Consider the following 12,490-nt stretch of genomic DNA (forward strand, 5'->3'; position numbering starts at 1 on the left):
CTCAGAAGGTGGGGCACTATCCTATTTTTAGTTATGTATAGTACTCTAGATCTGGTTACCAAAGAAGAAGAAGAGAATGAATATAAACGTACTATTGAACAAATGAAACAAGTCCTCAGGCAAATACATTCAGCATGGTTCTATTTATATGAGAAACTCTAGGAAAAGCTAATCTAATTCATAATGACAGAAAGACCTCATCAATTGTGGGTCAGGATGTAACAGGGTGGCATACAGGGGAAGTTTGGGGGATAATGGAAAGGTTCTGTATTTTGATTGTGATAAGTTCTATGGAAGAACAAGTTTGTCAAATTTGTCTTTCAAATATGCACCTCAAATGGGCTTAGTTTTATGTTTTAAACTATATGTCCAATCAAGTTCATTTTTGTACTTATGGAAATTGCAATACTGTAATAAAATGCTTAAACCTTATTCATTTTCTTCCACGCTGCTGTTGCTCTTCTTTCTCATCCTCTCCATCTTCTTCTTCTTCTCCAACTCATTATCTGCCTGCCTCAGACTTGTGAGTGCTAGAGTCTCAACCTGCTCCCCCTCCCCCTCCCGCCAGTCCTCTTTTACTTAGTTATCTTTACATAGTTGAAATCTGAGTTTGATTCTTATCAAACGGTAGATTATAAAATTAAGTCTCCCACCCAACTCCAGCACTTCAGATCTCTTACTTAGAAGCCATAGATAGTCCCATTTTCAGAACATGTAGGCAGCAATATGGAATGCACGTAAAGATCTGTCCTTTTCCATCTCTATACATATAGTAGATACCTCCCTTTTCACGGAAGACAACATAGCCTCTCACATTCACGCATTCCTTCTTTTTGTGCCAATATGAGGGCCTAAGCACAGAGGCTTCACTTTTTTTTTTTTTTACCGATTTAAATTATCTGAATTCATTCGCTCGTAAATTAGGCCTCTAGTATTGAGCTTAAGTGACAGACACCTGTAATCCCAGTACTCACAAGTCTAAAGCAGAAAGATGGAGAGTTTATGGCTACCTTGCTCAAGGAGAAAAAAAACACGAATCAAAATGAAAACAGCAACAACACCCCCACTAAATTAGAGCCCTAATTTGTCACAAAGGCTTAGCATTGTCCCAACTAATGACATTTCTTCAGACCTAAGGCAGTCTTGGCACTGGTATCCTGAGGCCTTTCATGCCTAAGATTTTCCCAGGCTGGACAAGTGTGCTCTCCTGAGTAAGCAGAGCTGGCCACAGCTGTTCATGATCACCTTTTTCAGCTCCCACAAGGTCAGGGAAGGGATGGGGCTTCTCAGGAGAGGGATGCTGTGGTTTGGGAAGAAAGCAGAGTAATTATTATCATTAATCAAATGAAAGTATGGACAAACCAAGTTCTTCTCCAGTATATTCAGCTTTCTAGCTACATTTCCCACTGTAAGGAAGACCTGTCTTGGACACAGCTCTACAGAGCTCAAGGTGCTACCTTGTTAGTCTTCTGCATGACTGAGTGGAATTCTTCCCACAACCACTAGCCAGAAGGCTATCAGGAGGTGGCAGATTAAGAGGTTGAATGACAGAGTAGGAGACCAGAGTCAAACTCAGTTTAAATGTCAGCCATGCAACCAGTGGTAGAACCTTGAACAAATTATTTAACAACTCTGAGCTTCTGGGTCTGGATTTGCCAAATAGAAGTACTTGAAACAAGTAGTACTTGTTTCATAGAGTCATTGTGAGAATCAAAGGAGCTAACGCATATACTTATAACAGTGTCTGATACAGAGTAAACACAACGTCTATGTAAACCATTCTAAATAGTTGAAATCTTAGAGAGTGAAATTTTGGCTTGTCACTCTGATAATTTTTTTTTTGCCAGTCCTGGGCTTGAGCTCAGGGCCTGGGCACTGTCCCTGGACTTTCTACCACTTGAGCCTCAGCACCACTTCCAGCTTTTTTTGTATGTATGGGGTACCAAGGAATCGAACCCGGTCTTCATGCATGCTAGGCAAGCACTCTACCACTAGGCCAAACTCCCAGCCCTATTTTTATTGTTATTATAAAGGTGATGTACAGAGGGGTTACAGTTGTATAAGTCAGGCAAAAAATACATAGTTTGGTTGAAAATGTCCCATGCCTTCCCTTGTTTTCTCCCAATTTTTCCCTCCCACCCCCACCCTCAAATTGAATAGTTCCTTTTCAACATAAGGTCCAGTGATTAACATTACTGCACTAATTCATCCTCGTTCCATCCATTTCTGTGCCTCCCCGTACACTCCCAAAGACATAGAAATGAGCAATAACAACAAAGGCAGGAAAAAGGGAAAGAATAATCTTGTTTTCATTTCCTGGAGTTTATTTCAATAAATATTATTTCGTATGATTAGATGCACAATGGCATCGTGCCTTTGTGTTCTTAGAGTATCCTTTGTTTCTTTTTTTTTTTTTTTGCCAGTCCTGGGCTTGAGCTCAGGGCCTGAGCACTGTCCTTGGACTTTCTCAAGGCTAGAGCTCTACCACTTGAGCCTCAGCACCACTTTCGGCTTTTTTCTATGTATGTGGTACCGAGGAATCGAACCCGGGTCTTCATGCATGCTAGGCAAGCACTTTAACCACTAGGCCAAACTCCCGGTCCCTAGAGTATCCTTTGTTTCTTGATGTTTTTAATGACAAAAACTATAACTGTGTTATCCTCATCTTTCCCCTGCTACCAGAGGGTCCCTTTTCTTTGCTTCTTGAGACATCTTTTGTGGGCCCCAACTCTAGGAGCCCTGTTTGTGTACTAACAGTCCATTCCATGGAAATGGCATTGCATTGCTTGGTGTATTGTTTTGAGGTGAAAATAGGGAAGTGAGATGGTTTCCTTTGACCTTTTGGACATTTTTATTATTTTCTTAAACATAAACCACTAATGAATGAGTATTAATTGCCGGCAGAAAAGATAAATGAACAAATGAAAGTCCTGTCCACTCTTCTATTTATTATATAAGATAAGCACATGTGAGTTGAAGCAACCAGTGGACATGAATTGCTCCTGATGGGACGGAAACAAAATTAATTCAATGTGAGTCTTTGATGTGAAATAAAGTATACAAGTAGTTTTGAGTTCTAACTATCTTCCCCCAATCAGTGAATTCATAATTCTCCATAATTCTCCATGATTTTGTTTCCATATTATGATCTCTCTCTTCATATTTAACCCTCTTTCTCCTCGAAGCCTCTTCTGATCTACCTGGTCCAGACCCTGACACACTTTGTTAAGCACAGGTTGCTCAGTAGCAGTGTGAGGGCCTGGCTCCTTGATGATGGGGCCGCTGGGAATCTGAGTCACCATTGCAGTCAGTGTTCAGTCTCCCCAAGGGCGGTGGGTACCCAATGCCTGCCACTGCTATAGTCTTTGTAATTTCCTCTGTTCTCTAACACAGTGCCTGCTTCTCAAGAATTGTAATTTATGAAGACATAAGTAGGCTTGGTATAGATGGGGTGGGGAGAGAATGACAGGAAAGGTGACAGCGATTGAGACACATTGTATTCATAAATTGACTAGTGGAATTGAAATCCCCATTGTGTAACTACTTAAAGACAATTTAAAAATAGAAATTAAAAATTATGTTATGGTGGTGTATTATGAGAAAGATAAATTTATTAGTGTTACATAATAGAAGAATTCCTTTTGACATAAAATTCCTATTTTCTTTTCAATTTAATTTTATTGTCAGGGTGATGTACAGATGGGTTAAAGTTACACACGTTAAGATAGTGAGTAAATTTATTGTTGAACGTTGTTACCCCCTCCCATTTTTTGCTCCCAAGTTTCCTCTCCCCAAATTCATGTTTTCTGCTAATTATAAAAGAAAAATAGAGCCTGTTGCTGGTAGTTGATGCCTGTAATTATAGCTACTCAAGAGGTTGAGATCTGAGAATTTCAGTTTGAAGCCAACTGAGGCAGAAAAGTCCCCATGATACTCTTATCTCCAATTAGCCACTCAAAAACCAGAAGCAGAGCTAGGTTCAAGTGGTAGAGCACTACTAGTTGAGCAAAAGCACCCAAGTACAGCACCTCAGCCCTGAGTTCAAGCCCCACAACAGAAAGAAAAGAAAAGAAAAAAAAAGAAAAAAAGAGCATGGTGGCTCACCATTATAATTCTAGCTACCTGGGGAGGCAGATACAGTATTGTCAAAACAAACAAACACAAAGGATAAATTCTTGTTGATTTCTTCTTCAAGTCTGATCCCAAAACAGACATTCTAGTTCAGAGGAAAAGGACTACAAGAAACAAATGAAAGTAAACCAAGAGCTCTTCCAAGACATAGGAGGACTCTGGCCAAACATCAATTTGGTAAGCACAGAGTAAATGAGTCAGAGACATGTGCTTTAGATTCCCTTCTCCGAGTCCCTAGAGGGAAAACAGGGAGGCAGTGCCAGTGTGCAGTGGAGCAGAGGCGAGGTCATCCCACAGCTATCTCCCACCGTCCCACCACCGTCTCCCACCATCTCCCACCATCTGGCCTCTGCTCACATCCTTTGATTGCGTCTTCCCTCAGAGAGCAGATGCCACCAGGGGGCCCAGACTGGAAGGCAGATAGTAATCAGGACTCTCCTGTCTCATATTTCATTACTGTTTACTCCTTGACCTCCAGTCCCCTCATTCCCAGCTGCATGAAAGTCGGATTTCTAAGAAAGATGGGGGTGGTTCTACTCTCTGTGGACGATGTTTTCCAGGAACTCAGCTTGTTTCCTGAGAGATATCACACCCTGGAATGCTCTCAGTGACCGGCGGGGGAACTTCGGAAGGACTCAAGTGAGAGCCAGAAGCAGGAAAGGGTGAGCTATGGTTTAAAGTCACCCCTCCTCCAAGTGTCGGAAGGCATTGGCCCCTCTCACCACCGCCAGGAAGCCTTCCTGGGTGAAACCAGAAGCACGGTCTACCCTGCATCGGCCTCACACCTCCAACGCTCATTTGCATATGTGGTTAGCTTTTTAATGACAGCCAGTGATCTGTGTACAGCTTCATCAGGGCCCTTTGAAGAATGGCATGGGTTGCACCGCCCCTTCTTTAAAGATCTGATTGAGATTCGACTTGATAAAGTCTGAGGGCCAGGAGGACTGCTCTGTAGTAAATTCCCACACGTGGCTTTATCATGCACTGTGAACAAAACCTTTGGCCGGGTCCTGGAAGCCTCAAGATGGAGAGTATGCTGAGGAGAGACCCCGGGCTGTGAGGTGAAGGCAGGAAAGGCATAAATAACTCCCCTAAGAAGTCTGGATCCAAAGCCAGGAACCGAATCATACCTGCGCCTAGCTACTCTCTCCTAGCTGAGATCTGAAGAGCGAGGTTTAAGGTCAGCCTGGGCAGAAAAGTCCCTGGGATTTTTTTTTTTCAGCCTCAAAAAAACAAAAAACAAAAAACAAGGGTTGGGAGTTTGGCCTAGTGGTTAAAGTGCTTGCCTAGCATGCATGAAGACCCGGGTTCGATTCCTCGGTACCACATACATAGAAAAAAGCCAGAAGTGGTGCTGAGGCTCAAGGCTCTAGCCTTGACAAAATCCAAGGACAGTGCTCAGGCCCTGAGCTCAAGCCCAGGACTGGCAAAAAAACAAAACAAAACAAAAAAAACAAAAAACAAAAACAAAAAACCAGAAGTGGGGGTGTGGCACAAGTGGTAGAGCACCAGCCTTGAGCAAAAAATAAAAAAGCTAAGCGACAGTGCCTGGCTCGGGTCCCAGCAGAGGCACACACACGAAAGTAGTTTGGAAACACAGATATCTGCAGAGTGACCTATCACCTGGTTCAAAGCTGCCGCCTCTGCCGGGGCACAGAAGGGAAATGCAGACACACTGTACTTGCAGATCTCTGCCCTGGAGCCAGCCCAAGAAGCAGGCAGCACTGTGGCAGAGTTTGGGGTGCAGCCGCTAGGGCTCCACTCTCATTCCCATGCACGAGGGGTGGCCGCGTGGGGACCACAAACAAACGACCCCCTTCACGGCGCCCAAAGGACCCTGGAAACACTCGTGGAGCGTTCTTCCAAACCCTAAGTGTGCGCTCCGTTCTCTCCACGACTCACGTGGCACGCTTGAGTATGGCGCTCACTTTGTGAATGGGAAAAGTAAGGTGCAAACCAGGAGGTCGAATGACCCAGCGGTCGTGGTTTTACGGGCACAGCTGCGGTTTGAAACCCACCTCCTGGCGCCGAGTCACTTGTGCGCACGCGCACTGTGAGGGATGGGTGGAGGGGGTGGGGGCAGCCCGGCTCTAACTGTCCGTTCTTCGTGATCGAAGGCAGGTAATTCCGAGGCACGTGTTTCCAAGCGGCAGGCATGCCTTCTTAGCTGTGTAACTGTGCAAACTGCACCGAGGTGGGTGGAGCGCGCGGTGGGCTGGGCCTGGCCGACCGACAGGCCGGGGAGGAGCCCGGGGGCAGGGGGAAGGGGCGGGGCCGAGAGGCGAGGTCCGGCTCCCCGGCGGGCCCAGGGCCTCCACGTCCGTCCTGGCGCGCGCCCTGGCCTCCCATCCACTGGGCCCCGAGGCCGGGGAAAGGAAAAAAGGGATTCCGTCTTTGCCTGTCCCCGGCTGGCCCTTCACTAGGCGTCAGGGTCCTCGTGGGTCCCCGGGCCTGGGTCCTCGGTCCTCGCGGGACTCGGAGTCTCCTGGGTTACGGCGCCACCTGGCGGCCGCGGGCGAGCACGTCGGGGCCCCGCGGCTCTGAGCGCTGGGCGCGTCTGCCTGCGGTGGGGTCCAGTCGGCTTTCTCCGTGGGCTCCAGGGACCCAGCCGGGAAGTAGACACCGGTACTCGGCTCAAGGCCAGGGCTGCATTGGTGTGGCTTAGAAGATTCAGCTCTCCCACACCCTCCTACAAAACGGAACCATATACTTTTGGAATAGGCCCCAGTAGGCCTCCAACTGATGAGATTCTGCGAACAGGACACCCAGTGGGGGACCTACTTCCAAGCCTAGTTTAGAACAGACCCTTCAGATGATCGGAGCTCAATCCATGGTTGGTTTACAACGGGTCTCAAATGTTAAAGGTAGATAACAGCCAGGCACTGGTGGTTCACACCTGTCAACATAGCTACTTAGGAGCAAAACCATTCAGTTATCAGAGCATGGCCGCAGTGAGCAGGAAAGGGCAGTAGAGTGGGGTCACGGAGTGTGTGTGTCTTGTGAAACTATAGGGCCAGCCACCGACTTTACACCTTATATTCCCACCACCTTAGGCCTTTGTGGAATGAATGAGGTTTTTCTGGTAGAGCATCAGCATGAACTCATTCAAATACGAGCTGCTAGGCCCTTAGCTGAAATCCTGAGATACTGCATCTAAAGTGGGGCTGAAGTATTTCATGTCTAATTTGCCCGTTGGGAGATGTAAATATAATCTGTGTAGGGACCTAACTTTCAAATGAACGAATCAAACAAACACTAAATCTTCAACAAATATCCTTCCCTAGCAAACCAAGTCAAAAGGAAGAATGAGAAGTTGCAAGGGAAGATGGACCAAATTCAGTGACGTGAAAGCTGCCACCCCAGCATCAAGCCTGTCAAAGGACAAATTCAATTCATAAATGTTGATCAAATGTCTTCTTTCCATTTCTTCCATCTACTGCTTTGAGTTGTGAGGCAATCATTGATATCATTTCTTGATTATAAACATCCTGTAATAAAGAGTGATCCCTATATTTAACAACTGAGAAGGGAGTGTTCAGGAAAGCAAGTGATTTTCTGAAAACCACAGGCCTCAGCCCTGCCTGCAATCAGCTACCTCTAAAATGACCTTACTGATGGTCTCCAGACCATCCCAGCATGCCTTGGGGCTGAAGGTCCACTGTGACACTGCCTCAAGCCTTGCCCTCTGTGGGGCTTCCATCGTGACTTCATTCCCTGCCCAAACACAGCTTCTTCACCAGCTCACCAGGCAGGCCTGGGGTCCTGTGTGGATTAGTCTCTCCTTGCCATGGCCACTACCAGTGTATCTCTTCTCATCCATTGGAGACCTGGGCCTTGCTGAGCATGGCTGTGTCCTGACCTCTGAAGGGCAGGCACTGGGCGCTCTGTAGCAGTGGTTGTCCAGCCAGTCCCGCTCACCACCTTTGAGCCTGTGCCATCTTTGCTAATTGGAAAGACCCTGTCCCAGACCACACAAGAGTGTGGGTCCACCTATTCGATTTCTCTCTTCCCTTGAGTGGTGATGCTCCCGAGCCAGGTGTGTAGAGGAGTGCAGGCCTGTGAGGGCGGGGTGCCTTATCCTCCACAAACTTGGTTGTGGTTCATTGCGTGCACAGGACCTGGGAGTAAGTAATGCTTTTGTAGGGCTCAAATCTCCCAGCAAAGATGAGATCCTCAGGGTCTGGAGTAACAGGATTCATAATCAGTAACCAAGCCCTATTCAGACCCTGCAGGTCTCAGAGCAGTGTTCATCTTCCCTATCTTGACTACAAGAGGACACACACACACACACACACACAGAGCTTTGGCCATGCCTGGATAGTGAGTTACCAGGAAGCCTGAAGGGAGCTATCTCTTGCTCCACCCAGAGCCTCCCAGTGCCTCTCTGCGGGGAAGGAGTGACACTAACTCTACATGGGCTCAGGAAGGCCAGCTTTCCCTCTCCAGAACCCAGATGGGTGTGGGATTCTATAGCTGGTGAACAAACGTGGCCTTCAGAGCAAGAAAATCTAATTTCAACTAACATCAGGTCTCTGCTACTGAAACGTTGCATGACCTTAGGAAGTCTTTTACATATTTGGAAAAATCTGCAGAGGAGGATCTGCACCCCAGATTGCTATTTGACTTGAGCGACATCTGCATTTTAGAGACAGTACTATCTTGGGAACAATGTCTTTGTCCATTCCAGCTGCTATAATAAAATACCAGAGACTGAGACTGGTCACTTACAAGCAAGAGATTTTATTCCTGTAGTTCTAGAGGATGGAAAGCCTAAGATCACAGTGTCAGAAAATTTGGAGTCAGATAAGGACCACACATTTTTTCCATGTATTTTTTATTGTAATTGTAATTGATAGAAGGGTTACATTATGTTCACCAGCTAGAAGGTGCATTACTTCACACACATTGATAGGCTTTCTTATGTCTTGGTCCCCATTTCCCTCTCCCCAACCCCACCCCTCATCTTGTTTTCCCTCTTCCCTATCGTATTTAAAATAACCCAAAACACATATGTACAATATATCAGATAACAAGGTGAAATACTGTAACAATATGAGATAACCAAGGGACAGAAAAAGAGATGAGAGATAACAGTACATTAAAGACAACAATCACTCATTATATGGCTTTTTGTTTCAATATCCTGGAGGTCCTTTCATTTAGCTTCATACTATATGGCCTTATGTATCTAGGTTTTGCTCTATTGTAAATCTCTGCTAGGAGAGCCCAAGGATTCTACTGATTATGACAAATGAGGAAAACCATTGAGCCTATGTTCCTTTGAGTCTGGCTTGCTTCATTTAATATGATCTTTTCTAAGTCTTTCCATTTCCTAACAAATGGGGCGATGTTTTTTCTGACAGCAGCACAGAATTCCATTGTGTATAAATACCACATCTTGTTGATCCACTCATCAACTGAGGGGCATCTGAGTTGCTTCAATATCTTTGCTATGCTAAGTAGTGCTGCAATGAACATTATTGTGCTAGTGAATTTAGTATAGGACCACACATTTTAAGACCCATTGCTTGGATTAATGCCTTTTAAAAAGTACTAATCTCATTTAAGAGGTCTCACCCTTAATTTCTCCAAAGCCAAACCTACTAATATGTCATCTTGGGGAAATATTTCAACGAATGGGGTGTGGAACACCAGTCTTCAGATCACATTATTAATAACTTCATTTTCCTCCGATACTAGAATAGGAACCTGTCCCTGGAGGTGTGCAGTTGGATGGACTAAAGTTCCACCTCCTGAAAGTGTCTACGCTTCCCCTTGCAGTATTTGGACCATAGAGGAAGGCCTGAGGCTGCATCCACCCAAACAGGATCCAGGATCCCCACTGGTCCCAGAGGAAACTGATTCCACACAGGCTGGGATTAAGCTTTGCCTTGGAGGTGTGGAGAGCTCTGAGCACACTGATGAACCAGCCTCGTCTCCTCTTCGTGTGGAAGGAGACACAGGCTCCTCCATCCTGTAGCCTTCATTCTTGGGCCACATTTTGTTAGAGGACTATTAATTCATTCAGTCCATAAACATTTCCCAGGAACCCGGGGTATGCCAGGCTCTGGGAAATAATGCCCAGAGTGAGGAAGAACTGAAGGCAGAATTCCTACCTTCCACCCTAGGCCCTCCCTCGTTCAGAGTAGGGATTTGGAGCTCTCCAACAAGTCTCCAAGACTCCTGCTCTTTGCCTGGGGTAGAAGGAAAGGTGAATTCGGTTGGCTGCGCTGTGTTGAAAGTGACTTCTGAATACATGAAGAGGGAGAAGTACCAACCTTGGGAGACCAGAAAGGGGTGCCACTGAGTTGACCTGGGAGGGGGGCGGTGGGGTGACTGGGTCAGGAGAATAAGTTGATTTCAGTTTAAGGGTTTTTCTTGAGTATTTCCTTCCATTTAGGAGATGAAGAGAGAGTCAAGAGATCCAGGCTCTTCCATTGTCTCTCTGCCTTTTTCAAAGCTACCATTCACATCTCTCACTGTAGCAAAATGGCTGCAGTGACACCCACCTTCCCTCTTCCTGTGACAGTTTCTCAAGCACAGGGAATAAGGGCCAGAGCCAATTTTTCAGGGCAATCTTTTCTAGAAGGTCCAGTAGCTTCCCCTTGGGTCTCTGGCCATTGGATGGATTACTAGACAAGAGGATGGATCTGTCCACTTATGATCTGTCTACTGGTCCAGGGTAGATGAATAAACAAATGAAAACTTAGGGGTGTTAGGAAGAAAAGGAAGAGGGTGTCAGGAAGAATGCTTTCAGAATCAGAAAGCCAGACTGTGCCTCGTTACAGGAAGCAAATCTTTTGAAAGGAAGGAATGGGGTGAGTCTGGAGGAAACAGGAAGGAAGCATGATGAATGCCTTTTAACCAGAACAGCCTGATTGGATTTCTCATCACTGGGACAAATTCCAGCCCCTCTAGGCTTCCAGATTTAATTCTATGCAGTCCTGGCTCATCCAGGCCTATGACCTGGATGCCTGGGTCCAGACAGGACTTGGCCATTTTAGTCTCCAAATCGCCCTTAAGATCTTACACAGGACTGGGGACATGGCTCATGCTTTGATGCCCGAGTTCAAATCTTATACAGCTCTACAGTAATTGCTTCATTTCTTATAGGATGCTGCAGACAGAGATAAGACTAGGCCAGGCACCTCCGCTATTATCCAGGAATTGGGGAAACTTGTGTTGAGCCCATGGCATAGAAAAAGCAGTCCTTGAGAAAGCTGGGGTTGGGCTTGTCTGTTGCCACCATAATGAATTATCAGGAAGCAATAGCAAAGCAATGACTGTGTGCTTCCTCTCAGCGTGTAAGACTCATTAAGCACTGAGTAAGTGCAAGGTGATTACAACATGAACTTGTTTTTGCCAGCCAAGTTTATTGCATGGTTAAGCTATTTACAATGTCAAGAAATTGTAAGGATAGAGATTAAAAAGAGAGAAAGGAAAAAAGGGGGTGAATTGGAGGGAATATTGCCTTCAGGAAGCTAGGTAGAGGAGCCCATCCTCAGACTCCTATCCCCAAGGGAGGCCTCCAGGGAAGTCTGGGACAGGAGCAGAGGCGCCTAAAAGCACTGACGACATCTCCAGTGATCTGGGCATAAGTTGAATTGGTGAAGCAAGAAAAGTAGATTGTCTTGGATCCTTCCTTCCCTCCCTTCCTCCCCCTGTCTCTTCCTTCCTTCCCCCTCTCTCTTTCATGTTGGTACTGGGGCTTGAACTCAAGACCTGACCGCTTCAGCTCAAGGTTAGCACTCTACCATTTTGAGTCACAGCTCTGCATACAGCTTTCTGTGGATAGGGATATGAGTCTCACTGACTCTTCCTGCCCAGGATGACTAAACCACAATCCTCAGGGCTCAGCCTCCTGAGTAGCTAGGATTATAGGCATGAGCACCATGGCATCCAGCTTGTCTTGGATTTTGAGCCTCAGTTGGGTTGAGGCAAAACTTTTGGTGGTCCACATATCTCTAGTTAAGACGAGCTCAGCGCTTGCTCGTAATTCCACCATATTTCCACCATCTTGGTGTCAGAGGACTAAGGAGGGGCAGGACTAGAGGATGTAATGACAGGACAGTTCTTGGCCAGTAACGCAGCACGTGCTCACACATTCACACACCTGCACATGGCCCAAACAAGTTGTGTGTGCAGAGTGCTCACTTCCTGAATGACAGCTGGGGATGGGAAGTGAGAGGACACCCAGGCCTGATGCCAGGCTCGTGAGCTCTTCTAAGCCAGCTGCTCCTGCCTATCCAAGGACAAGGCCACTAAGTCTGTTGGAATAACAGCCTGGGTTTTAATTGGTGCAAGGTGATGTCATCAGTGGAAGTTGAAGGGCACAGCCTAAGCCTTAGTGACAGGCAAG

Source organism: Megascapheus bottae, chromosome 10 (genome assembly GCF_031878675.1).
Source record: "Megascapheus bottae isolate mThoBot1 chromosome 10, mThoBot2.hap1, whole genome shotgun sequence".
NCBI classification, from domain to species: domain Eukaryota; kingdom Metazoa; phylum Chordata; class Mammalia; order Rodentia; family Geomyidae; genus Megascapheus; species Megascapheus bottae.